This window comes from Somniosus microcephalus, chromosome 7 (assembly GCF_052327205.1).
Source record: "Somniosus microcephalus isolate GS21.2 chromosome 7, FLI_Smic_1.0, whole genome shotgun sequence".
Classification (NCBI taxonomy): domain Eukaryota; kingdom Metazoa; phylum Chordata; class Chondrichthyes; order Squaliformes; family Somniosidae; genus Somniosus; species Somniosus microcephalus.
In genome coordinates this window covers 89,193,423-89,221,170 of record NC_140993.1, presented here as the reverse complement: position 1 = coordinate 89,221,170, position 27,748 = coordinate 89,193,423, and the positions used below count along the sequence as shown (strand labels likewise).

The window sequence follows — 27,748 nt, the reverse complement described above, 5'->3', positions numbered from 1 at the left end:
ATGGGCAAACTGACCACGGCACCATGGTACAGGGGGCCATCCAAGTGGGGGGAGAAGGAAGGAATGTGGTAGTGGTAGGGGACAGTATAGTCAGGGGGATAGATATTGTTCTCTGCAGCCGCGAAAGAAAATCCCGAAGGCTGTGCTACCTGCCTGGTGTCAGGGTTAAGGATATCTCCTCGCGGCTGGAGAAGAACTTGGAGTGGGAGGGGGAGGATCCAGTTCTTGTGGTCCACGTAGGAACCAAGGACATAGGTAGAACTAAGGATGAGTTTCTGCTGAGGGAGTTTGAGGAGCTAGGGTCTAAATTAATAAGCAGAACCTCAAGGGTAATAATCTCTGGATTACTACCTGAGCCACACACAAATTGGCATAGGGTCAAGCAGATCAGAGAGTTAAATGCGTGGCTCAGCGAGTGGTGTAGGATGAAGGGGTTTCAATTCATGGGGCACTGGCACCAGTACTGGAGAAAAAGGGAGCTGTTTTGTCAGGACGGGCTCCACTTAAACCGGACTGGAATCAGCGTCCTGGTGAATCAAATAACTAGGGCTGTAGATAGGGTTTTAAACTAAAAAAAAGAGGGAGGGTCAGGTGAGGGGAAATTTAGAAACCTAAAGAGAAAAGTCAAGGCAGTAGAGCAGTGTAGCGATTTGGGTAAAACTAAGCAGAGTGTGACAGGAAGGGACAGAGAGTTTAACAGTAGCAGTGCAGCAGAGAATAAGGTCAAAGCAGGGAATAATGGTAAAAAAAATTAAATTACAGGCTCTTTGTCTGAATGCACGAAGCATTCGGAACAAGATAGATGAACTAGTGGCACAAATAGAGATAAATGGGTTTGATCAAATAGCCATTACAGAGACGGGGTTGCAAGGTGATCAAGGTTGGGAACTAAATGTTCCAGGGTACTTGACGTTTCGAGCAGTCAGGCAGAATGGAAAAGGAGGGGGGTAGCCCTGATAATAAAGGATGACATAAGGACAGGAGAAAGGATCTCGACTCGGAAGATCAGGAAGTAGAATCAGTATGGGTGGAGATAAGAAATAACAAGGGGAAGAAAACACTGGTAGGAGTAGTATATAGGCCCCCTAACAGTAGCTATACTGTTGGACAGAGTATTAATCAAAAAATAGTAGGAGCTTGTAACAAAGGTAATGCAATAATCATGGGGGACTTTAATCTTCATATAGACTGGACAAATCAAAGTGACAAAGGTAGTTTTGAGAACGAGTTCATGGAATGCATTCGGGACAGTTTCCTGGAACAATACATCATGGAACCAACCAGGGAATAGGCTATTTTAGATCTTGTATTATGCAATGAGACAGGGTTAATTAGCAATATCATAGTAAAGGATCCTCTGGGGCAGAGTGATCATAATTTCACATTAAGTTTGAGAGTGACTTGCCTAACTCCGAAACTAGAGTCTTAAACTTAAATAAAACCAATTACATAGGTATGAGGGGTGAGTTGGCTAAGGTAGATTGGAAAAATAGATTAAAAGGTATGGCAGTAGATAAGCAGTGGCTAGCATTTAAAGAAATATTTCATAATTCTCAACAAAAGTACATTTCATTGAGAAACAAAAACTCCATGGGAAAACTGATCCATCCGTGGCTAACTAAAGAAGTTAAGGATAGCATTAGATTGAAAGAAGAAGCTTGAAGCGTAGAATAGTAGTAAGCCTGAGGATTGGGAGAGTTTCAGAAACCAACAAAATTGATAAAAAAGGGAAAAAGTCGAAAGACAGAAAACTAGCAAGAAATATAAATACAGATTCTTAGAACTTCTACAAGTATGTAAAAAGGAAGAGAGTAGCAAAAGTAAGCGCTGGTCCCTTAGAGGCGGAGACAGGAGAAATTGTTATGGGGAATAAAGAAATAGTAGAAATGTTAAACAAATGTTTTGTATCTGTCTTCACAGTAAAAGACACAAAAAGCATACCAAAAATGGTGGTGAACCAAGGGTCTAATGAGGGTGAGGAACTTAACATCTCTATATATATAAAACGGTATGACTCTCTGTCTGTCTTTCTGTCTCTCTGTCCGGCTATACAATCAAAAGTTATAGAGCGTACCTACACGTGTGTTTTACATCAAAAGAAAGCTTACGATTCCAGAACGATTGTAAGCGTATTTACGTTTCGGTGAGACAAAAATTGTGCCCGCGGTATCCAAAAAACGTTCAAAATTCCGCTCATTATCTGCTCATTAGCTTTGAGTGACGTCGAGGTCGACCAATCGTACGGTCAAGCAACCCGACGGTCGACCAATTGCTGCGTGGCGGGGGCGGGTTCCTGGCACGTGCGGGCAGGCCCTCCTAGAGTCGAGTGACGGGACGATTGACCAATCCTACGCTTCGGTGACCTGACGTGTGTGGGCGGGCCTTATCGTTCTGAACCGAGGTGAGTCGCCGCCATCTTGATTCCAAACTTTTCATTTCTTTTTCTCGCTTTCTGCGTCTTTAAAAAAAAATGTTGCTTTTAAAACACATAAGCCCCACTTGAGGCATTAGAGCTGGCGATGCGCAAAGTTTATAGCCAGACGAAACTTATCGCCGCCTGGCGCGATATTGGGTTGCATCGCCCCCAAAGGGGATTGAGGCGCTAAATCAGCCGTTGCACGGTGCTCTTAAGGCGCTACTCAATATCGACGCGGACGGGCGCAGCGCAGGTGAACTCAATTACGGGAAAGCACGAGACCTGCAGGCGCCGGCCGGCTCTTAAAGGGGTGGGTCAGTCAGCCTGAGCTTCAACACCCAACGCCCTGTAGGCCTGAGATTCGGCGCTCGCCCTTGTCTGGCAGTACAAACTTGTTCATCATGGAGAAGGTTAGGCAGAGAACAGAGCGCTTCAGCACTGAGGCTCTGGACCACTTGGTGGCTGCAGTTGAACACCGTCGAGAGGTCCTGTATCCGGATAATGGCAAGAGGCCGAATCAGAAGGCTTATCGACGATCTTGGAGGGAGGTTGCTGTGAGGGTCAACTCCAGCAGCATGGCGACCAGGACCCCTGTTCAGTGCAGGAAGAAATTCAACGACCTCACACGAATCGTTAGGGTGAGTGATGGTTTACCAAACTTGTGCTTCCCTCCATCGGCAGCTGACTTCGGGCACCCTGCTGCAATGATGCGCCAATGGCCATCTGTCAGTATGCACCCATGGCCCTTTCTGGGCACACACATGGACAGATGTCTCAAGGCCTCATGTAAGGGCTCTTGCACCATGGGGGGCATGCGATGAGGTCTCAAGGAAGGGCTCTTGCACCATGGGGGGCATGCGATGAGGTCTCAAGGCCTCATGTAAGGGCTCTTGCACCATGGGGGCCATGCGATGAGGTTGCAAGGCCTCATGTAAGGGCTCTTGCACCATGGGGGGCATGCGATGAGGTCTCAAGGCATCGTGTAACAGAACCTCCCCTTCTTTCCCCTGCAGTCCAAGCTGGCGATGATTCGAAAGGAGCAGCGTCGAACCGGTGGCGGACCTGCACAAGTGGTCACTCTCACGGATCTGGAGGAGAGAGTGCACCAGATACTTGGAGGACGTCTGTCTGGTCCTGTGACCACTGCATCTGCCGACCCCATTACCGACAGCGAGGGTAAGACTCTCAGCTTTTTCACTTGTTGCCTTCAACTTGGTCCCCCCGCCAGCATGCATCCTCAGTGTGCAGCCATGTCAGAGCCTTGCCGCAATCTGGCATGCCTTTCAGCAAAGCTGTCCTTTTGCTAAAGCCACTCTTCCACCTCCCACTTTCAGATGAAGCAGCACCAACTCGGGCTCAATGCGCTGAAGCTGCCAGTGCCAGTGCCACCGGAGGCGAGGACCAGGAGGAATCCGGACCAGCCGCTGCAGAATCCGGGGAGCGGAGACATCTGCAGACTGGGGATAGTAGTCCCCTGGAGGGGAGGGGGGGTGGCTCTGAGGATGAACCAGTTGCTGGACTAAGCGGCATGCAGCAACGCACGGGGGATAGGCAAGTTCGGCCACCGTCTCCCCGCAGGGCAAGGCAGGTCGTCATGACTGCTGCACAGAGTGCAGATGAGGTCCGTCGCCTGGCTGAGATGAGCAAACAGGCCCGGGTCAGACACACGGAGCTGATGGCTGCAGTGGAGAAGATGCCTGAGTCAATAGGTTCATTGGCTAGGAGTATGTTGGACTTCGGGGCAACAATGGAGGGGACTCTGCAAGGCTTTGGGGCAACAATGGGGAGGACTCTCCAGGTGTTCGGGGAAACAATGGACAGGTCATTCCAGGGCTTCGGGGCCACAATGGACAGGACTATCCAGGGCTTCGGCCCAACAATGGAGAGGACTGTCCATGGCTTTGAATCGGCAATGGAAAGGACTGTTCAGGGCTTCGGACAATCCCTGGAAAGGTCTGTGCAGGGCTTGTCCGAGGCAGTGGAGCGGTCGGCACCTGCCTTGTCCGAAGCCATGGGAAGAACTGTCCTGGCCTTCTCCGAAGCACTGGCACCTGGCACACAGGTCCTCACTGTTGCCACGCAGTCACTTGCTGGGCTCCTCCACAGCCAGATTGACGCAACGCGATCTCTCACTGCAGCCACCCTCTCTGCATCAGATAGGATCACCCCGAGCCCTTCCACTCCCGTACATGGCCAGGAATCAGTGGAGCATGCGATTGTGGCGGATGAGCCGAGCCAGTGTGTCGTCCGACCATGGTGCAGGTGTCCTCTCTCGGCAGGAGACCATTGCACATGCCAGCGCTGGGACGCCTGCATTGCAGCTGCCACCACCTGCAGGCCCCACTGCTTCCAGCCATGGTCACAGCAAGCATCCTGCGTCCGCACCGTCCAAGCCCAGAGGTCGGCCAGGCCGTCCCTCAGGGGCTTCTGCGCTTCCAGACAGTCAGCAAGCGTCCCCCAGCCTTGAGCCCGCCACTGGGGTCCAATTACGTAGGAGCAGCAGGGAGGGAAGCGGCCGGGCGCGAAAGAGAAGTCGTTCTCCCTCAAGGGGCCAGTTGTAGAGGGAGGTGCTGAGACGTTTGTTTGTCCAAATTCAAGGACACCCTCACCTGCTGTTGTATTTGCAGAAGGTTTGTTGAGTTTTGCGGCTTTGCCGAGCAGTTCACAGTTATTTTGAAAGTTATGGTTTCTGCTCACATTACGTTGTTTAGCTGTAATGAAAGACTTTTGTGTCAATAAACAGAAGTTTCAATGTTGCATGGTGCATGTGACTACTTTCAGTGATGCTGGCATTCAGAGGCCCTCAAACATCCAAAGTGCGCATGAGTTAAGACTCTCATCATTCCGCCACAGGGGTGTCGACAGGAGTCCAGAGGAGCCTCTGACGTATGGACCTTCCACTTTCAGCAGCCCTTCCATCTTCCTCCTCCTCCTCCTCCTCCGCCTGCTCTTCCTCCTCCTCCTCCTGCTCCTCCTCATACTCCTCCTCCTCCGCCTGCTTGTGCAGGGTCCGAGGGAAGGTAATGAATTGACACGGTCGCCTATAAAGGGCATCAGTCACTTGCCGGATGCAACAGCGGAATGCAGCCTGAGCGACAGTCGCATTGTCCCCAATGGCTGACTGAAAGGATCCGTTGGCATAAAAATGGAGGCCATCAGTCAGTTTAGCCATCACGGACAGAGAGGTTCTGTAGCGTTCACGCGGCTGCTGATCCTGACCAAGCAGGTGGCACAGATCAGTAACAATGTCCCTCCAGATTCGGAGCCTTCGCAAACACTGCTCCTCCGACATGTCAAGGCTTGTCACCTGCTGCCTAAAGACCCTCGCAGCATCCCGTCGGATTGGCCGACCTCCATTGCCCCTCCTCATTCTGGCCAATCCCAGCCCTCTCTCCCGCCGTCTCTCTGCCCCTTCACAGTGTTGAGCGATGAGGCCGTCGCCCTCCAAACAAGCTCCCATTCCGATGCCAGTTGGTCAAAAGGCTTTTAGGTGTAGTGCTGCAAGTGCTTCGGACAGGGTTGAAGGTCCCAAGTACTGTAAAGCTAAATTCCCAGAACTCCGCTCCACATTAGCTCGCCAACTCTCTCTAGCAGCGATCGCAATGAGCAGGCCAAGTGGCAGAAGATTCTGCACTAGAGCTGTCCCCTTTAAATAGCGCCGCCCTACTCCGAGAAGGGCCTGTTAGCCCTCCCTCGAACTGTCACTAATAGCGCTGGGCGCGAAGGCTCCGGGCGCCACCCAATATGCGCTCAGGCGCTCCTAAAAGGCGTTGCACACTGAAATGACGTCATGAGCTGCTTGCGCTCGCGGGCGCGCGCAAACACTTAGCGCAGGCGCTAAATGTATAGTCAATATCTGAGTTGGCGCTATCTTCACAGCATTCGCCCCAACATAGGGCTTCGCCCCAATTCTAGGTCTCTTTAGGCGCTCAGCGCCGGCGCTACCAACCCAATTTCTAGGCCATATTGTTTTTTTAAAAAGTTAATTACTTTCTAAATCTTTTATCTAATCTCATTAATTTTCCTACCTTTCCCCGTTTTTGCAGGTAGGCCTCGAAGCCTGGGCGTCTGTTGCCAGCCATGCTGGACCCTAGGCAATTGTTTTGTGGCAAGCTCCTCCCACCCCTCACCCCCCACCCCCCCGCTGGGCCCGATTCCGAACCAGCGGCCAGCCATCTTGGTAAAGGCTGGCTGGGCTCACTGCAAGCTCCTCACAGAGTGCGGCCAGAGGGAAGCGAGTAGGTTAGCGGGGGGGGGGGGGGGGGGCGGGGCTCGTGAGGGGAGGGGGAGCGGAGAGGGTTACCCCGGCAACCGGGCTCGCCAGCCGCAATCGGCCGTCTCAAGCCGCTCAGGCCCAGTCCCGGAGATCGGGAGGCGGAGAGGGGAGGAGGGTTACCAAGGCAACCGGGCCCGGCCAGCCCCAATTGGCCGTCTCAAGCCGCCTTAGGCCCGGCCTCAGGAGGGCGGGGCTCGAGCTGACCGGGGCGCTGCGCTCGGCATGTCAGTGCGTGGGCCGGCACGGAGCTCAGCGGAGCCCTCGCCGGCAGAGGGGAGAGGGTCTGCTGGCTCCCCCCTCCCTTTCTCCCCCCCTCTTTCCCCCACCTCCCACACCTCCCCCCTCCTCTCTCCCCCTCTCCCCCTCCCCTCTCCCCCCCTCCCCTCTCCCCCTCTCCCCCCCTCCCCTCTCCCCCTCTCCCCCCTCCCCTCGCCTCTCCCCCTCCCCTCTCCCCCTCCCCTCCCCCTATCCCCTCCCCTCCCCTCCTCTCCCCCCCTTCCTCCCCTCCCTCCCCTTCCTCCCCCTCCTCTTCCTCCCCCCTACTCCACTCCTCCCCCCCCTCCCCATCCCCTTTCCCCCCCTCCCTTCCCCCCAGTCGCGCTCTCTCTTCCCCCCAGTCGCTCTCTCTCTTCCCCCCAGTCGCTCTCTCTCTTCCCCCCAGTCGCGCCCTCTCTTCCCCCCAGTCGCGCTCTCTCTTCCCCCCAGTCGCTCTCTCTCTCTTCCAACAACAACATGCCCTCAAAAATCCCTCGGCACCGCCGGGCACTTCAGCTACTAATTAATATAAGTAGAGAAAAAGTACTAGAGAAACTAATGGGACTAAAAGCGAACAAATCCCCTGGACCTAACGGCCTACATCGTAGGGTTCTAAAAGAGGTGGCTGCAAAGATAGTGGATGCATTGGTTTTGATCTTCCAAAATTCCCTAGATTCTAGAACGGTCCCAGAGGATTGGAAGGTAGCAAATGTAACACCGCTATTCAAGAAATGAGGGAGAGAAAAAACAGGAAACTACAGGCCAGTTAGCCTGACATCAGTCGTCAGGAAAATGCTGGAATCCATCGTTAAAGAAGTGATATCAGGGTACTTAAAAAATCATAACATGATTAGGCAGAGTTAACATGGTTTTATGAAAGGGAAATCGTTTTTAACAAATTTATTAAAGTTTTTTGAGGATGTAACTAGTGGATAGATAAAGGAGCACCAGTGGATGTAGTATATTTGGATTTCCAAAAGGCATTCGATAAGGTGCCACATAAAAGGTTATTATACACGATTAGGGCTCATGGGGTTGGGGGTAATATAGTAACATGGATAGAGGATTGGTTAACGGAAAGAAAACAGAGTAGGGATAAACGGGTCGTTTTCAGGTTGGCAGGCTGTAACTAGTGGGGTGCCACAAGTATCAGTGCTTGGGCCTCAGCTATTTACAATCTGTTGTGTATGTACCTTTAAGGGAATAACTGGTCTTAGACTGCAGTACCGGCAGTGACCACCCCTGTATAAAATGCCCTAGCAGGCTTCTGTAGTTTCAGTTTCAAGCCGCCTCTTGTCCAGTAAAGTACCTGTTAAACTGTTCTCCCGAAGTCTGTGTATTATTGAGGCGCGGACTTTACATTGGCGACGAGTCAGTTCGAACTCACCTGCAGTGTGGCATCATCTCACGGGGATCTCGCCTGAAAGGAAGGGCCTGGAAGGTCGTAGTCTGAGCAATGGGCGTCGACCGAGGGCAACCGCCCAAAGAATCCATCAGTGTTTGGAGAATTGCGGGAGAGACTGTGGTTCCAGCGAATCGTGCTGGTAGCAGGTAGCGCGCTGACCTTTCCGGACTGCGGCAGGCTCAAGGTCGATCGAGCGGCTCTACAAATCGGGCCGCGCAGCGTCGCCAGGAAAAGAAAACAAGAGAGAGAGGGTGGAGCGCACAGGGCGCGGTCGGTGCTCGAGAACAGGACAGCGGAGAGAAACCAAACGGGGGGGAAGGAAAGCGAGACGCGCCGAAGCTGCGGGTCGCCGCCATTAGCCCGTAGAAGGCTAGGAGCAGCGTGGCAGTAAGGGGAAGAAGCAAAAGGCACCATTTTATTCCATTGGGGAAGAAGCAAAAGCGCGGGAGGCGCCATTTTAAATCGCCCAAGATGCCGAAAAGTGGCAGTATCACTGCTTTCGACAACGAGGTAGAAGACTGGACCACGTATGTAGAAAGAATCGAAGTGTATTGCAAGGCAAATCAGGTGGCTGATGGAAAGAGGGCGTCGGTATTATTAAATCTGATGGGTGCGAATACGTACGGCCTATTGCGGAATTTAATTACCCCAGCTAAACCAATGGAGAAAACTTTTGAGGAGATTGTTCATATCTTACAGGAACACCTAAGCCCTACACCACTGCTGATAGCAGAAAGATTCAAGTTCCATAACAGAAACCAGCACAAAGATGAGAGCAATGCTGACTATCTTACGGAACTACGCAAGTTATCGACGCACTGCCAGTTCGGAGCAGGACTGGCAGACACCTTACGGGATAAGTTTGTCTGCGGGCTTCAGAGTGAAGGAACCCAGAAACTACTACTTTCAAAAAAGGACCTGACGCTAGAACAGGCTTTCAGCGTGGCAGTATCCTACGAAGCAGCAGCACGGGGAGCTGCGGAAATACAGCAGAAACCACAAGAATACAGCGCTAACGAAATGGCGTATGGAGCCGAAAAGTGCTATCGCTGCGGCAGAACAACCCATGAGCAGAAGGACTGCTGGTTTAAAGACAAAATATGCAGGCAATGCGGAAAAATGGGACATATAGCAAGAGTCTGCAGGTCGGGAAAGAAGACCAACACGACAAGAACTACTAAGGAACAGTACAGGAAAGTAAAGAAACTGACAGATAGTAGTTCCGAAGATCAGGAGAGTGATAAGGACTCTGGGAGCAGGCGACTAAGTTGTTTAAAATTACACAACGTGATCGCAAAAGAAGATCACCGAACCATTTGGGTCACCCTCATGATAGCAGGGTCCCCAGTGAAGATGGAATTGGACACAGGATCAGCCCTAACTGTCATGAATCGACAAAACTATGAGCGGCTATTCTCACACATACCCTTAAAGGACACGTCCATTGTATTGAAGACATACACGGGACAAAAGGTCTACCCCAGAGGAAAAATAAAGGTGCCAGTTGAATATAACGGAAAGGAAACACAGAAACTATACTTGTATATACTACGAGATGGAGGACCACCATTATTGGGACGTGAATGGATCCGAAGACTACAATTGGATTGGCATTCCATTCTGGCATTAACTGTGACTGACAAAAAAGATGATGACGTCGCACCTGGACGTCTGTCACAAATTCTATCTGACGCAGAAGAGGTGTTCCAACAAGGACTTGGGACTCTAAAAGGAGTAAGGGCAACCATAAAGACTGAGGATAACGCAACCCCAAAATTTTTCAAGGCCAGACCGGTGCCATACGCGATACGCCCAGCTGTGGAAGCTGAACTGGAGAGTCTGGAGCGTTCGGGGGTGCTGTCTAAGGTGGACTGGAGCGAGTGGGCCACACCCATCGTTCCTGTAATGAAGAAAGCATTGAGCAGCACGCCTGGGGAGCCGAGGAAGGTTCGCATCTGTGGGGACTTCAAGGTGACTGTGAACCCAGTCCTGCACACAGTACAGTATCCGCTTCCGCGGATAGAAGATATTTTCGCCTCACTATCTGGAGGGAAACGTTTTACAAAGATTGACCTGGCTCAAGCGCATCTACAAATGGAGGTGGAAGAAGCATCTAGGAAATACCTCACGATAAACACTCACAAAGGCCTTTACCAGTACAATCGACTGGTATTTGGGGTAGCATCGGCCCCGGCTATGTGGCAGAGGGCAATGGAACAAGTCCTGCAAGGGATCCCGGGGACCCAGTGTTATTTGGACGACATCCTGGTTACGGGCAAAAATGACAATGAACACCTTGCCAACCTGGAACAGGTGCTCACGAGATTGCAGGAATATGGGCTACAAGCCAACCGTCCCAAATGCGAGTTCTTCAGGAGACAAATCTCGTATTGTGGCCACATGATTGATGAGGAAGGGTTGCATAAGTCGCCGGACAAGATTGAGGCTGTAGTCAAGGCTCCAGCACCAGAAAATGTGTCACAACTGAGGTCGTTCCTCGGGTTGGTGAACTACTACCATAAGTTCTTGCCGAATTTATCTGCAATTCTGCACCCACTGAATGCCCTCCTTCAAACTGGTGTAACATGGAAATGGAGTGATGAGTGTAAGCGTGCCTTTCAGGAATGTAAATGCCAAATCACTTCAAAAGAAGTATTGGCCCACTACAACCCAACACTACCGATTCGGTTGGCATGTGATGCGTCAACTTACGGCATTGGAGCGGTGCCGTCACACAAATTCCGTGACGGTTCAGAGAGGCCAATAGCCTTTGCATCGCGCTCGCTAACCTCAGCCGAGCGTAACTACGCCCAGATTGACAGGGAGGCCCTCAGCCTGGTGTGGGGGGTGAAGAAGTTCAATCACTATCTGCACGGGCAGAAGTTCACCTTGCTGACTGACCACCAACCGCTTGTCTCCATCTTTAATCCAAAGAAGGGCGCTCCGGTGATGACTGCGCAACGGCTACAAAGATGGTCCCTTTTTCTAGGGGCGCACCAATATGAAATCGAGTATAAGGGCACGAAACAACATGGAAACGCTGAAGGGCTATCACGCCTGCCACTGCCTACTGCGGAGGAAGCACCAGCAGTGGATCCTGTCGAAATATTTCATTCGACTATAATTGAATGCTTGCCAGTAACTAACGCTGGTATAGAGAAGAAGACCCGACACTGTCTCGGGTATATGATTTGACGGTGAAGGGATGGCCAGCACATGGCGACTCACTGTTGCCAGCATTCTCATCCAGAAGAGAACAGCTGTCAGTATGCCAGGGGACCTTGATGTGTGGATCCCGAGTGGTAATTCCACCCAAGTTAAGGGAGAGAGTGCTCAATGAGCTTCACAAAGGTCATCTGGGAGGGGTGAAAATGAAAAGCCTTGCTAGGGCTTATGTGTGGTGGCTGGGGATCGATCAGCAAATCGAGGACCTGACAAAGAGCTGCTCAGGATGCCAGAAGGTCCAAAATGCACCACCACATGCCCCTCTACACTCATGGGATATTGATTTTGCTGGTCCATTCATGGACTCAATGTTTTTAATAGCCGTGGATGCACACTCGAAATGGTCTGAGGTGATCAAAATGTCCTCCACCACCACGGAGAAAACTATTGCAGTCCTACGGACCATATTTGCCAGGAACGGCTTGCCAGAGCAGATTTGCTCTGATAACGGACCACAGTTTGTGTCCGAAGAGTTTCGAAGATTTATGAAAAGGAATGGGGTAAGGCATTACACATCCGCCCCGTATCATCCAGCCACAAATGGATTGGCCGAGAGGTTCGTACAAACCTTTAAAAAAGCAGTGAGGGCCATGTGCGATGACGACATTCCACTGCAGCATAAGGTGGACAATTTCCTGTTAGCCTACAGAAATGCGACACATGCAGTCACCAACCAGACCCCGGCCATGATGTTCTTTAACCGAAGGTTGAGATCTTGTCTGGATTTGATCAGACCAAATGTACGAAGAGATGTTGAGAATAAGCAATTCCAGCACATCAATGAGAAGCCGACAAGGAGCTTCAATGTAGGGCAACCAGTCTTGGCCCGTGACTACCGAACAGAGAAATGGCAACCAGGAACGATATGCACACGGCAGGGGCCACTAATGTACACAGTGGATGTTGGGGAGAACATTGTGAGATGCCATGTTGACCAGATCCTAGAGTCACAGGAACGAGTCAACCCCATGTCTCGCCCATACGTACCTGGTGATGAACCCGACGTACAGGTAGCATCTACCCCAGAAACAGTAGCATCGGAAGCGGATGAACCAACCGACGACAGGGGGCCAGAATCGCCTCCGCACCAAGAGCAAGACACTCGGGAAAGGCGCTATCCAGAAAGGATCAGGAAGCCTCCCCAAAGACTGAATTTATAAATAGACTATTTTCAGTTAATGTTGCATGTTAAAAGTGTTAATTGTAATTAGTTTGATATTTAATTGTTGAATGAGTGTTATGGTACTGTTAATCTAAAAGGGGAGGAACTGTAATGTATGTACCTTTAAGGGGAGAACTACTTTTTACAGCTCCTGTATACTGTAGTACCGGCAGTGACCACACCTGTATATAAACCCTAAGTATGGATCTGCACAGTTAGTTCTAGCGTAACCCTCATTCAGTAAACACCTGTTGATCGTTCCCTGCAGTCTCTTGTCTAATTATTGAAGGACATAACATCAAGATACACGGATCTAACACTGATGGCTGGAGGAAGGCTCCTCAGCAGACCAAGGCAGCCTGGCTGCGCGTTGTTCAGGAGGTGAGCGCAAGGCCCATTTATACATGGTCATGGATCCAGTGCCGCAAAAGGATTAATGATCTTGTGAGAACATCAAAAGTGAGTATCCCATCTCGCTTGCCTTCACTCCGCTTCCCTTCTCTTCTCAATTTCAATTTCAATTTTCAAATTCAATTTCAATTTTATTGGTCACATAACTAAATACAAGAAGTGTAATCTAGTCAGTGAAATGCTTTTTTCTTGACGAGCCGAGAGCACCAAGCAGCAAGAACACTTAGCTGCCTGGTACGCACGGAGCTCGCAAGGACGGCAGCCATCTTCATCGGCGCCATCACAAAAAAACACATACTGACATATACACGCATACATACTTTAAATATAAATAAAGCAGACATAAAATAAATAAAAGACAGCACATAAAATGAACAAGCAATAATGTAAAAAAAGTAATTTCTACAGTAATTACATTGATATTTCTACAAAGGCTTCTAGAATAATCTCTGGTTACAGGGTGGCCGCACTGGGAGAGCATCGTGAGGAACTCACAACTTATAATTAAATAAATTTAATTAATTAATTAATTAATTAATTAAAATTAAATAAATAAAGTGCCCCCTCAGTCTTTCTCGATGTTTCCATCTTGGTCTCTCTCGATGTTTCCCCTCTCTCTCTCTCAATGTTTCCTCTGTCTTTCTCGATGTTTCCTCTCATCACCAGCACTCTGCGTTGTAAACCTCCTCCATCACATGTCACCTTACTCTTACTTCCCTTGCACCCTTTCCTATCCATCTCTGTCTCTGCACTGAATCACTTCAACATCCTGCCTATGCACCCCTTAGACTCGCTCTCACTGTCATGCAGTGACAACAACTAACAACGCACAGGGAGCTACCTCCCTCTTGGCACCTTACCCCATCTTCGACTCACTCAAAGCTTCTATGGTAGGGATTAATCACACTCACTTCATCACTGTGGCTGAAACACCGCTTGTGTCCCTCCTTGCAGGAAAAGATAGCCCACAGTAAGAGGGAGAGAGCAATGACTGGAGGAGGAACACCTACCCTTGCAACATTGACCAGTGCTGAGGAGGCAGCAAACAAGATTGTTGGAGGTGGCGAGGACCTGGAAGTGGGTGATGGAGAGACGGGCATACTAGAGGAAGCTGGTGACATAATAGAGTTTCATCCTTCTCAGAAAGCAATGGAATATGATTTCATAGAGAATCGCTTTGTATCATCTGCTCAAAAGGATATGCCTGCTACATCAATATCAGATGTCTAATTCAAGCCTTTATTCTCCCACAGGACCATCGAGCGCCCCCCTCCCCACGATCCAGGATGAAGACCCAGACATCTCCTCAGAGGAACCTGAAGCCTCTGAGGGACCAGCGTCACCAGGACTCCGTGCACCCAGCACCAGTGCATCAACGCACACCTCGGTGGGGCCATTGCGAGTTAGAGTACCTGGTCTATCACAGCGCACAAGTGAGCATCAGCAGATGGTGGATACAGCGACAGCAGTGGAGAGTCCTTGGTGGATGTCGCAGGACTCTCCTAGCTCTGCTGAGCTGCATGCACACGCTGTGCCTCTGGGGCCATCCAGAAAAAGAGCGGTTCCTCAAATACAGGAACAAGTGCAGGTGTCTCTGGAAGGGTTTGCTTCCAGGATTAGTGCTATTGTGGAGAGAATGGAGAAGTCCATCTCTAACATCAGCACTGCCATGGTGGAGGCAATGGTGCATGAACACACCACCATGGATAGGATGGCACCCTCCGTGGAAAGGATGGCTACCTCAGTGGAAAGGATGGCTACGGCCATGGAGGAAATAAGTCGCCAGAGTCAGGAAAACATGGTGACTGTTCTGAATAGAATGACATCTCTGGAGGAGCGATGGGCAGCTATTGAGCAGAGAGACCAGAGCTTCATGGACGTCCTGTTGAGGAGGACAGATATGGGTCCTCATGATCCCCCTGAAGTACAGCAAGGTGCTCTACTGCCACTTGCTAGCACTGAGGTGCGGCTGACCCATGAGAGGGATGTTGCTGGCAGGACAGAAGGAACGTGGGCTCCTCTCAAAGTGATCACATGACCATGCCACTGTGGAGCCCTCGGTCAGAGACCCACTTTGCAGAGACAACTGAGATGGCCGTTTCAGCCCCTGCACAGCTGCAGGAAGAGCAGACTGTTGAAGAGCCCGCCCAGGCTCCCAAACCCAGAGGAGGCCCGCCAAAGGTGTCTAAGCAGGTGCAGCATCCTAGTCAGCAAGGTGCCTCTACATCTGCTGAAGCCACAGGGGAAGCACCACGTAGAAGCATGCGTAAGAGAAAGATTAAGCACATATAGTCACAAGGGGACTCACTTCGGTGATGTTTATTTTTTTTCTGACTCTTGCTCGTATATTACTCTTTTGTCATGTTAAAGATAAATTATGTCAAACAGTTGATTGTGCGGCCTATGTGTTATGGGAAATGGCAAAAGCACATTGAGGGCTCAGGGCGACTTGCATTTGTAATACTGATGGTAAAAGTGGTAGGAAATAACAGGGTATAGCAGAGATGATGTATGACGTTGGACAGGTGTCGTCTGCAATTACATAGCCATATGGTGGCCACCTATGGTTGAAGAGTAAGCTTATGGTAGTGAGGCATGGCAGTGTGCATACCCTGGTTGACGGGCAGCAGTGAACTGGAGGGATGCTGCATTGGTCACAACAGGGCATGCAAGGCTCCCCTCGTCCTCCTCCTGCTCCTCTTCCCAGGAAGATCTGTGCTGAGCCACGCGGCTGCTAATCTCCCGATTATAAGGACCAGGATGAGAGGGCATAAATGTTTCCCATCCCTTTGCTATAGATTTCATTTGAGGTAACAATCTTGCAAGCGCACAGTCGAAGTGGCCTGAAATTATTCCATTCATGACACACTGCAGATGGGTGTCAGCTTGAACAGTCAGACGGTCAGTAGACGTGCAAAATGTTATCCCATACCTACAACCGCAAAGTTGTTGCATTTGAATGTCAGCCATGTTTCAGGGGCGCTTTAAAGTGCTCCACCAATACATACAAATCATGTCCTCCAGCAACTCGTCTCCTTGAACCTGGCCTGTTTCTGACAAGTTGGGAAACAGGAGCCAGAAGCAGGAAAATGGGAAACCACTATGAAAATAGGATTAGCAAGGCAGTTAATCCGGTTGGAGATGGGCCAGTTTGGGAGCGGCTAAACAGACTCACGAAAATCGGGTGGGGGCGGGATGGAGGCGGATTGGGTGTCTGAAGCCATTTTTCCTGATTTTCACAACAGACCTGCCTCCAAACCCACCTCCTCAGAGCAATTAAAATCGAGTCCAAAGAGTCTGCAAAGGGATATAGATAGACTGAGTGAGGGGGCAGTAAGGTGGCAGATGGAGTATAATGTAGGGAAATATGAGGTTATTCACTTTGGTAGGAAAAATAGGAAATAAAATATTTTTTAAATGGTGAGAAACTTTTAAATGTTGGTGTTCAGAGAGATTTGGGTGTCCTCGTGCAAGAAACACAGAAAGCTAGCATGCAGGTACAGCAAGCAATAAGGAAGGCAATTGGCATGTTGGCCTTTATTGCAAGGGGGTTGGAGTATAAGAGTAAGGAGGTCTTGCTACAATTGTACAGGGCCTTGGTGAGACCACACCTGTGGGGAAAAATTTGGATGCTTTGCGCATCCCGTTAGCACCCGGGCGCAGCACCACTAACACCTCCCACAAAATTCAGCGGGAGCTTAGTGGTGGCAATAGCTGGTAGTGCCCCGCGGTGCTGCGCCTCTGGCGACAACATCATCGCCGTGCACAGCGCCCCGCTCGCGTCCTGACCGCAAACTTAGCTCGCGCCCCTTGACCTACCGCCGGACGCCATGTCCGACAGGGTTAGGGTGGCAGTTTTGCGGCCGGGGTGGCATAAATGAAAGGCAAGGTGCCGGGCGGCCATTTTTTTGAGGCCGCCTGCCAGCACCTGCCCCCTCTCACCTCCTCTTGCGGGGTACCAGCTGCGATCGGGCAGTCTGGCACTCAAGAGACTCTTTTACCAGCACTCCGCTCCCCCCCCAGTGGTCCAGCAGGGCCCCGTGCGTGCTACGCTAGACCCCTACTCTTTAGTCAGGGGTGAGGCCTGCAGTACCACGGCACTACGTGCCGACACGCATGGCGCTGCTGCACACAGGTATAATGTGGGAAAATGTGAGGAAAAATAAAAAAGCAAATTATTATTTAAATGGAGAGAGACTACAAAATGCTGCAGTGCAGAGGAATCTGGGGGTCCTTGTACATGAAACACAAAAAGTTAGCATGCAGGTACAGCAAGTAATTAGGAAGGCAAATGGAATGTTGGCCTTTATTGCAAGGGGGATGGAGTATAAAAGTAGGGAAGTCTTGCTACAACTGTACAGGGCGTTGGTGAGACCACACCTGAAGTACTGCGTACAGTTTTGGTCTCTTTATTTAAGGAGGGATATACTTGCATTGGAGGCAGTTCAGAGAAGGTTCACAAGGTTGATTCCGGAGATGAAGGGGTTGTCTTATGAGGAAAGGTTCAGCAGGTTGGGCCTATACTCATTGGAGTTTAGAAGAATGAGAGGTGATCTTATTGAAACGTATAAGATTCTGAGGGGGATGACAGGGTAGATGCAGAGAGGATCATGGGGTAATCTAGAACTAGGGGGCATAGTTTCAGAATAAGGGTTCACCCATTTAAAACAGAGATCAGGAGGAATTTCTTTGCTCAAAGGGTTGTGAATCTTTGGAATTCTCTACCCCAGAGAGCTGTGGAGGCTGGGTCGTTGAATATATTTAAGATGGAGATAGAAAAAAATTTTGAACAATAAGGGAGCGGGCAAGAAAGTGGAGTTGAGGCCAAGACCAGATCAGCCATGATCTTACTGAATGGCGGAGCAGGCTCGAGGGCCCAAATGGCCTACTCCTGCTCCTATTTCTTATGTTCTTATGAAAATCACAGGGAGGTTAAACGCGAGATGCCATTTTCGCGAAGCTAACAGCAGAGTGGTGCAAATCAGCCTGTAACTTGTGGTGATTCGCAATTCACAGGGTATCTCTTCCTCGCTACAAGTTGCTGGCCGAGTTGTGCATTAATAACAGCGTGTGTCGTTCAGACTCCATTAGTTTTTCAGCAAAATCTGACACAGTATTGAGAGGAAGAGAAGGTCGGCAAACAGGACACCCTTTTGGATGCTAGGGAGTTGAAGTATGACCATAGACTCATCAAATAGAATCATAGACTCATAGCATGATACAGCACAGGAGGCCATTCTGCCCATCATGCCTGTGCCAGCTCTTTCGTAGAGCTATTCAATTAATCCCACTCCCCTGCTATTTCCCCATAGCCCTGTCAATTTTTTCCCTTCAAGTATCTGTCTAATTCTCTTTTGAATGTTACTATTGAATCTGCTTCCAACACCCTTTCAGGCAATGCATTCCAGATCACAACTCGCTGCGTCAAAAAATGTTTCCTCATGTCGCTTCTGGTTCTTTTGCCAATCACCTTAAATCTGTGTCCTCTGGTTAACAACCCTTCTTCCACTGGAAACAGTTTCTCCTTATTTACTCGATCAAAACCCTTCATGATTTTGAACATCTCTATCAAATCTCCTCTTAACCTTCTCTGCTCCAAGTAGAATAACCCTAGATTTTCCAGTCTCTCCACATAACTGAAGTCCGTCATTCCTGGTACCATTTTAGTAAATCTCTTCTGCACCCTCTCCAAGGCCTGGACATACTTCTTGAAGTGTGGTGCCTATAATTGAACACAATACTCCATCTGAGGCCTAACCAGTGTTTTATGAAGGTTTAGGAGGAATTACTTAGAAATTACAACACAGAAACAGGCCAGTCAGCATAACCAATTCCATGTTGGTGTTTAACGTCTACACAAACTGTAGTCCAAGTTTCATGTACCCACTTTGTTTCCATATCTCTTTATTTCCCCCCTTTCCGCCCATCAACTATCCAGCCTATTCTTAAATGTTGAGATGGTCTCTGCTTCAATCATTAACTTTGGTAGTGCAATCTATAGCCCCACAACCCTCTGTATGAATAAGTTTCTCCTGCTCTCTGTCCTAAATCTCTTACATTTAATATATCTATGTCCTTTCATTCTAAATGCCAATATCACTGGAAAATATCACAGATCACCCTAATCTATGATCTGAAATGGTTGGTCACCTCTAACCAACCAACTTTACATAGAAGTGGAGTCTTTTGCTTTTCTCCAGAGCTTTGAAGTACAGGAAACTTTGTGCTATCCGGCACCGACGGGACCGAGCTGTTGCCGTCCCATCAAAACTGCCGGACATACCAGCGCTAATGTTGAAACATACGGAGATTTTGAGCTCCGTATCTGGCAACAAACCCTGTTGCTTAGCAACAGCTTCTAAACAGTCGGCCGTACCTTGCAAGCGTCTCTGTAGCTTAGCAACAGCTTCAGCGAGACCTTGCAGAGCCTGACTGGTGAAAAAAAGCAACAAAAAGAAAAAAAACCTAACGAAACGGCTCCTGATTTTTGCCGGTGGCTCGAGCATTCCGGACAGTTAACCTCCAGATAAACCAAAGTTTCCTGCAATGCCCTCTGTAACAACCGAGGGTCACCTCATAGCAGTTAACTTCTAATTACCCAATCCTGGTTAACCAGTTCATTCAAAAGTATTTTTTCTCATGAGCAGAGCTCTGCAGCACACTAAGTTAGAACATTGTCCTTTCATCTCCAGGATTTAGGTTTGATCTGAGCTAAAGGGATGCACAGTTTATATGATTCCTGTTTGGACAGTCTCAATCCAACTTCTATTAGGTATGGTTCTATGGCACAAAACTGTTCTTAAAACTGCGCCTCATTAACACTGATCATGTCAACTAATTGTAATTTGCTACAAACATATAACACAAATTGTGGGAAGAATAGTGTATTATTTGTATGCTTTGGAATTTAATTCTTAGCATGGGACAAATTTAAAATAATTTTAAAAACAATTGGTTACTTTTACTAAATTAGTGAGTTTTTAAAATCAGTACTTAAAGAATAACTGTCACGCTACTCATTTTTTGTAATACTGATACTTACAGCTTTCTAAGTATCCTAATTAGAGTTTTAACCTTTTGCTTGAAATGATGAGTTGTATCCTCCACATTTTTCTTGTCCTGTAGTTTCTCCAGATAACCAGGAACATCTTTTACTGATTCACTTATATATGATTTCTTGTGTGATTTGCTGTTTAAAAAAAGCATAAAATTATAGGCAAAAATAAATTATTTTGCTTAAAATGTTACCTGCAGTTTAATCAGTTTTCTAATTTGAGATGCATTTGATACATCTGGTAAGAAGCATATTCCATTACTTGCAAACTGCTTTACAAGTCTTGAGACTTGAGCACGTAATCCAGGCTGACACTTCAGTGAAGTACTGAGGGAGCGCTGCACTGCTGGAACTGAAGTCTTTCGGTTGAAATGTTAAACATAGGCCCTGTCTGCTCCCTCAGGTGGACGTGGCACTATTTTGAAGATGAGCAGGGGTGTTCTCCCTGGTGTCTTTTGCAATATTTATCCCTCAACCAACATCGCTAAAAGATTATTTTGTCATTATTTCATTGCTAATTGTCAGACCTGTGTGGAAATTGGCTGCTACGTTTCTTACATTACAACAGTGGCTACACTTCAAAAGTACTTCATTGGCTTTGGGACATCCTGAGGTCGGGAAATGCGCTACATAAATACAAGTTCTTCTTTTACTTTCAATTTACTATGAACAAAAAGCAAAATATTGCAAATGCTGGAAATGTAAAACAAAAACAGAACACTGGAGATGCTCAGCATATCAGGTAGGATCCATCGACGAAACATGAGTTCATTGATGTTTGAGGTATAAACCCTTCCTCAGAACTTGAAAAATGATACATATTCCCACTGCTCAATCTGCATTGCCCACTTTTTGCCCTATACCAGCACTTGCAACCCTGCCATGACTGAAACCAACAAACGGTGCCCAAGCAAATGGGCAAAATCATATGATAAATCGTGCACATTGTTGTAGCCTATTAACAAAATAGTTCTGACGAAAGGTCATCGATCTGAAACGTTAACTCTGTTTCTCTTTCCACAGATGTTGCCTGACCTTTTATAACAAAATAATAAAGCTGTTTTTCGGTATACATTTATACTTTTTGAGCATAGAAATTACTTTTGGCAATACTCGTGGATAAACAAAGGGTGCAAGAGGATCCTGATCAGCAAACTTCCTATGTAATTACACATTGTGGATGTCTGACAGTCTAATACAATCATAGAGGAAACGTATTTGATTTACTTTGTTCCTGGGTGAAATTCCAAGAGTTGTAAAGTCTATCTTGAGCAGACCTTCTCCATTTTCGCAGTCCTGAAGCCACTGGAGAAAAAAGGGCAGGAGGCTCTCTGCAAAGTTAGCAGCAAACCCCCACAGAAAGTTATGATCAGCTTCACGTCCAAGTTTACATTTAGTTAAGGAATTTCTGTATTTTGAGGATGTCATGCTCAGTACATTAATGTAAATCTTATGTTTGCCCTCACTATTGCTTTCTTACCCAATTAATAAATTAATTGAGACTATTCCAATGTTCTCTTGGCCAGCTTCGCTTTTTCCACCCTCCATAAACTTAACCTTCTCCAGTCCTACAACCCTCTGAGATATCTGCACTCCTCCAATTCTGGCCTCTTACGTATCCCTGATTTTAATCGCTCCACCATTGGCGGCCGTGCCCTCAACTGCGAAGCCCTAAGCTCTGAAATTTCCTTCCTAAACCTCTCTGCCTCTCTCCCCTCCTTTAAGATGCTCCTTAAAACCTACCTCTTTGACCAAGCTTTTGTCATCTGCCCTAACATCTTCTTAGGTGGCTCAGTGTCAAATTTTGTTTAATAACGTCCCTGTGAAGAGCCTTGAGATGTCTTACTACATTAGGGGTGGTGTATAAATTAAGTTGTTGTAGCACAAATTTAACATGCTACCTGGGACCATATGAACACTAGAGTGCAGTGCACACCCATTTGTGGGTGCAATTGAATTTCTAGGCTGATGGCTTTGGCCTTCCCAATGTTTAACTGGAGGAGATAGTACCTCATCCTAGACTGGATGGCAGACCAGCAGTCTGACAACACAAAGGAGTGGTCAAGAGAGGTTCCGCAACCGCCATCATCCCGCCTCCACACAACCTTCCCGAGTGTCGGGTCCCCGATTTGCGAATGGACCCGACAACTAGCGGCGGGAAACGGATTAAAGGCAATTAACTGCCTATTAACAGGTACTTGTGAGCAGTTTTCAGGGTCTTTTTCGATTTTCCAGCTTCTGGGTCAGGTTTTACGATGTCCGGACAACACGCCAGGTAAGTGTGGCATGTTGTAAGTCTGGCCTGATGTTTGTGAAAAGATGACAGCTGCAGAAGTGGTGTCAAGGATGCCATGTTGCAGATGGTGAGTTTCAGAGCAAAGAAAATGTTGGTTACTGCATTTTTAATGCATAAACAGATGTCTTCAGTTTAAAAGTTTTTAAATCCAACTGTATGTCCAGTGCCAGCACATTGGGAGAACCTCTCTCACCAGTGAGAGATCGCTTCTGTCATCTCACCTGCAGCTGCCATCTATTCCAGCAATAATCGGAGCCAATGAGACAATCAGACCTTGGTCCTCCGAATCCTTCCACAATCACCCACAACACCAACATCACCAACCTCATCACCAACCTTCGCCGCCATCACCTGATGCTGCACTGGACACAGGGCATCAGCACCTGACAACATTGCTGGCCAGGAGGCTAGCGATGGCATCACCATGGCGAGACTTTCTTCACTTGATGCTGTAAACCCTGGCTGCCACATGATGTACCAGGTTGACACCATCCCACACCAGCATCATGAAGCATCCCTTTAATGTCCAAGCCATTCCATGCACACACATCACTATAATGGGGCGGGGTGGGGGGGGAGTGAGTTATGACTGAACAATCACTGGAACTCAGTAAGACACTTCTCAATGTTAGCTCAGATCTGTCCAATAAGGGGCACTTTTGGAAAAAGAGATTTCACTGTATGACAACACAGGCCGATTTTGCCAGCCCTGGGAAGGTGGGTATGGAGGCGGGACTGCCGGGAAAATGGCAGAATTTGGGGGTGGGTGCCCAACCCGCCTCCATGCCATCTTGCCAGGAGGCGGGTAGCCGTCCCGTGCCAGGTCCCGTGTCCTTGGAGGCGGGAAGGGATTAACGTCTATTAACTGCCTGTTAACAGGTAATTAACAGGCAGAAAATAGGATTATCCCCTTTTTGCCCTCACAAGTGCGGGCTTCCCGAAGGCTCCGAAACCCGGCAGGTCAGCGAGGTGAGTACTTGGTCAGTGGGGGTCGGGGGGGGGGGTGCCAAAGTGTGCTGTGAAGGTAAGTGATGGGTGCAAGCGTGGAGAGGTGAGTATCTGAGTGTTAGTAAAAGTGTGCTTACCTTTGTTTCTTCCTGCAGGCTTCAGTCGGCGTGTATGTGGAGAGTCTCGGATCTCCATGTTGGAGATGACAGATGGCCATTGCATTCTCAGATGCAACAACCATCTCATTTCTGTAAAAGAAAGAAAGAAGTTTGATGAGGTCTTGAATTCAAGGCCTCATCAAACTACAGAGAATGTCACTGTTTGACAGCTTCACAGAGCTGTCAAACGATGACAATTCATCTGTCAAAAATTTTTGATAGATTAAATGTCATACGTTGACGTTCTCTGCAACCATCTTTCTCTTAATTGGCCTGCTAAGCCCGCTGGACAAGTGGGCGTCCTGCCTCCAAAAGCTTCCCATTGAGAAAATCACCCCCCACATTACCAGAAATTTCACATGGACATTGGCTAAACCTCTCAAGTGCCCACCCTTGTGTGTTGTTAGTTAGTATGCTTGCAGTAGAATGAGGTTGAGTGTGAGGGGTGGCGAGTGAGATGGGGAAGTGATAAAGTAGTTAGAGAGGGCTGGGTGGAGGTGCAAGGTAAGTTGGTGTCCTAGGGACATCTCTTCCGCCCTTGGAAGGGAAGAGAACCTCCCTGCATACTGTGACTCCCTCCATAAACATATGGAGGGAGTCATTGAAGAGTCTGGGTGCAAGAGTTCACCTTTGTGCAGTAATTGTCAGTGTTTTCAGCACCTCAATGCTGTCAAACACTGAAAAATCAACTGTCAAAATAAAATTGCGCATGGTCCCTTTAAGGAAACCGGCAGATGACGCGTCATCAAATGATGTTATCAGACCCGCTTCCTGTTAATTGGCCAGTGGCGGGCTTAACAAGGCCAATCAAGGGAAAATTGTAGTGTATGTGCCTTTAAGAGCCCCATGTGTACTGTAAAGCCGGTAATGGCCACTCGGGCTATATAAGCCTGTATATTGTGTTGTATCAGTTAGTTCCCCTCCAGACTTTGTTTAGTAAACACCTATGAAACCAACTCCTGTCTTCAGTGTCTCTATCAACACACAGACACAACAGTGGCGACGAATTGGAAACAGACTTACCTGCAATTCAGCAGCACCTCAAGGACATCGATTCCTCTGGTGTCCAAAGTTGAAGAAAAATCAAGAAAAAGAAAAAGCTAGCCAAGCTGGTGGCAGGTACTACAATAATCCTTCCTCAGCGTCGGGCTGGGGCTCCAGCGGCTGGCTGTACAGCTGGGCCAAGCAGCGAAAGCGGAGGCAAGCAGTAACAGACGGGGAGCACTCGGGAGACGGCCGGCGCTGCAAGCAGGTCGGCGTTCAGACCTAGAGAGAGAGTCCGGCAGGAAAAAGTCTCCAACTGTAAATAAATAAATAAAAAGAACGGAAACCACAGAAAACAGCGTTGTCATCGGCAGCAGCGGCGGGGAAGCGCGGGAAGCGCCATATCTTCTCTGCAGAAAAGAAAGAAAAGTGCGGGAAGCGCCATTTTATTTCTAGGATGCCTAAGTCTGGCAATATTGATGCTTTTGATAACGAGATAGAGGATTGGACCACATATGTGGAAAGAGTGGAGGTATATTGCACCGCAAATGGAATAGAAGATGAAAAAAAAGCTTCAGTACTGCTAAATCTAATGGGCGCAAAGACATATGGGCTGTTACGAAATGTAATCACTCCAGCCAAACCAAAGGACAAGAATTTTAAAGAAATTGTTGATACCCTACAGGAGCACTTAAACCCAACACCGCTGCTGATAGCAGAACGATTCAAATTCTTCAAGAGAAATCAACACAAGAATGAAAGTAACGCTGATTACCTCACTGAATTAAGAAAGCTATCAAAACACTGCCAATTTGGGGCAGGATTAGCAGATTATCTTCGAGACAAATTCGTCTGCGGTCTCTTAAGTGAAGGAACACAGAAAAGGCTGCTTTCTGAAAAAGATTTAACACTGGACAAGGCTTTCAGTATGGCTGTATCATACGAAGCAGCCGCAAGAGGAGCTGCAGAGATACAACAAAAGACACAGGACTTCGGCACCCATGAAATGACACAGGGTTTCAAGAGATGTTATCGCTGCGGCAGATCCACCCATGACCAGAGGGACTGCTGGTTCAAGGACAAAGCATGCAGGCAATGCGGAAAGATTGGATACATTGCACGGGTATGCCGATCTGGACAAAAAAAATCCACAGACGGGAAAAAAAAATCAATAAAGAAAAGTACAGAAAGGTACAAATGATGACGGACAGTAGCTCCGAAGACCAGAAGAGCGATAACGACTCCAAAAACAAGAGACTAAGCTGTCTCAAATTACATAATGTAATTGCCAAAGATAATTACCAGACCATTTGGGTTACCCTCACGATAGCAGGGTCCCCAGTTAAAATGGAGCTAGATACAGGATCAGCTCTGACCGTCATAAATCGACGGGATTACGAGCGGCTATTTCCGCATATACCTTTAAAAGACACATCCATTATCTTGAAAACATATACGGGGCAGAAAGTATACCCCAAAGGAAAAATAAGGGTGCCTGTTGTATACAACGGCAAGGAAATACAAAAGTTGTATTTATACATTCTACAAGATGGTGGTCCACCGCTGTTGGGACGTGAATGGATCAGGAAAATACGTTTAGACTGGCACTCCATTCAGGCACTGACGGTGACCATAAGAAAAAAAACGATGATGACGTCATACCTGAACGATTAAAAGACATCTTGGCCAACGCCAAAGAAGTGTTTCAAGAGAAACTAGGAACCTTGAAAGGCATCACCGCCTCAATAAAAGTGGAAGATGCAGCAATTCCCAAGTTTTTTAAGGCAAGACCGGTGCCATACGCAATTCGTCCAGCAGTCGAGACAGAGCTGGAGAATTTGGAAAAGGCAGGCGTATTATCCAAAATAGATTGGAGTGAGTGGGCAACACCAATCGTTCCAGTCATGAAGAAAGCATTGAATAATAATAAATCTGAAGAACAGAGAAAAATTCGCATCTGTGGAGACTTCAAGGTGACTGTAAACCCGGTCCTTCACACGGTACAGTATCCTCTTCCGAGGATAGAAGATATTTTCGCCTCACTATCCGGAGGGAAACGTTTCACCAAAATTGACTTGGCACAGGCATATCTACAGATGGAGGTTGAAGAGGCCTCTAAAAAATCTCACGATAAATACACACAAAGGTCTGTACCAGTACAACCGACTGGTTTTCGGAGTAGCATCCGCTCCAGCTATCTGGCAAAGAGCTATGGAGCAAGTCCTCCAAGGGATTCCGGGGACTCAATGCTACACCTAGACGACATCCTTGTAACAGGAGAAAACGACAACGAGCACCTTGCCAATTTGGAGCAGGTGCTCACTAGGCTGAGAGAACGGGGCCTACGAGCAAATCGCCCCAAGTGCGAATTTTTCCAAAATCAAATATCATATTGTGGCCACATAATTAATAAGGAAGGGTTGCATAAGTCACCTGAAAAAATTGAAGCGGTCATAAAAGCCCCAGCACCTGAAAATGTTTCACAATTAAGGTCGTTCCTGGGATTAATAAATTACTATCATAAATTTTTACCGAACTTATCAACTCTTCTACACCCTCTTAATGAACTGCTACAAACAGGAGTAATTTGGAAATGGAGCGAAGACTGTAAACGTGCCTTCCATAAATGCAAAGACTTAATCACGTCCAAAGAAGTTTTGGCTCATTACAACCCATCACTGCCAATCAGACTGGCGTGCGATGCATCCCCTTACGCGTAGGAGCAGTATTATCGCATAAATTCCCTGATGGCTCGGAACGGCCGATAGCTTTTGTGTCACGCTCATTGAACTCAGCTGAGCGTAACTATGCCCAAATCGACAGGGAAGCACTCAGCCTGGTATGGGGAGTTAAGAAATTCAACCATTACCTACACGGACAAAAATTTACCTTGTTGACTGACCATCAACCCCTCATCTCCATATTCAACCCTAAAAAGGGTGTTCCCATTATGACAGCGCAAAGGCTACAGAGGTGGTCCCTTTTTCTAGGGGCACACCAATACAACATAGAATACAAAGGATCAAAACAGCATGGGAATGCTGACGGGTCATCGCGCCTACCGTTGCCAACGGTAGAAGAAGCACCTACCGTAGACCCAGTGGAGATTTTCCACTCTACCATAGTCGAATGTCTACCAGCAACAAATTCTGCCATTG

At 48.1% G+C, this 27,748-nt stretch overlaps 1 protein-coding gene across 3 annotated transcripts in view; it reads right to left on the bottom strand.

Moving 5' to 3' along the window:
- The window catches only part of cnbd1 (cyclic nucleotide binding domain containing 1), a 345,231-nt gene that overhangs the window by 265,930 nt on the left and 51,553 nt on the right, over positions 1 to 27,748 (bottom strand). For 2 of the 3 annotated variants that reach the window (XM_085992714.1, XM_085992717.1), the window contains exon 4: positions 20,193 to 20,339. The gene's annotated coding sequence lies outside the window, so the exon portion shown is untranslated. Of the gene's footprint in view, positions 1 to 20,192; positions 20,340 to 21,431; positions 21,601 to 27,748 lie in introns of those variants that run through there. The other variant, XM_085992716.1, reaches the window with a different exon arrangement.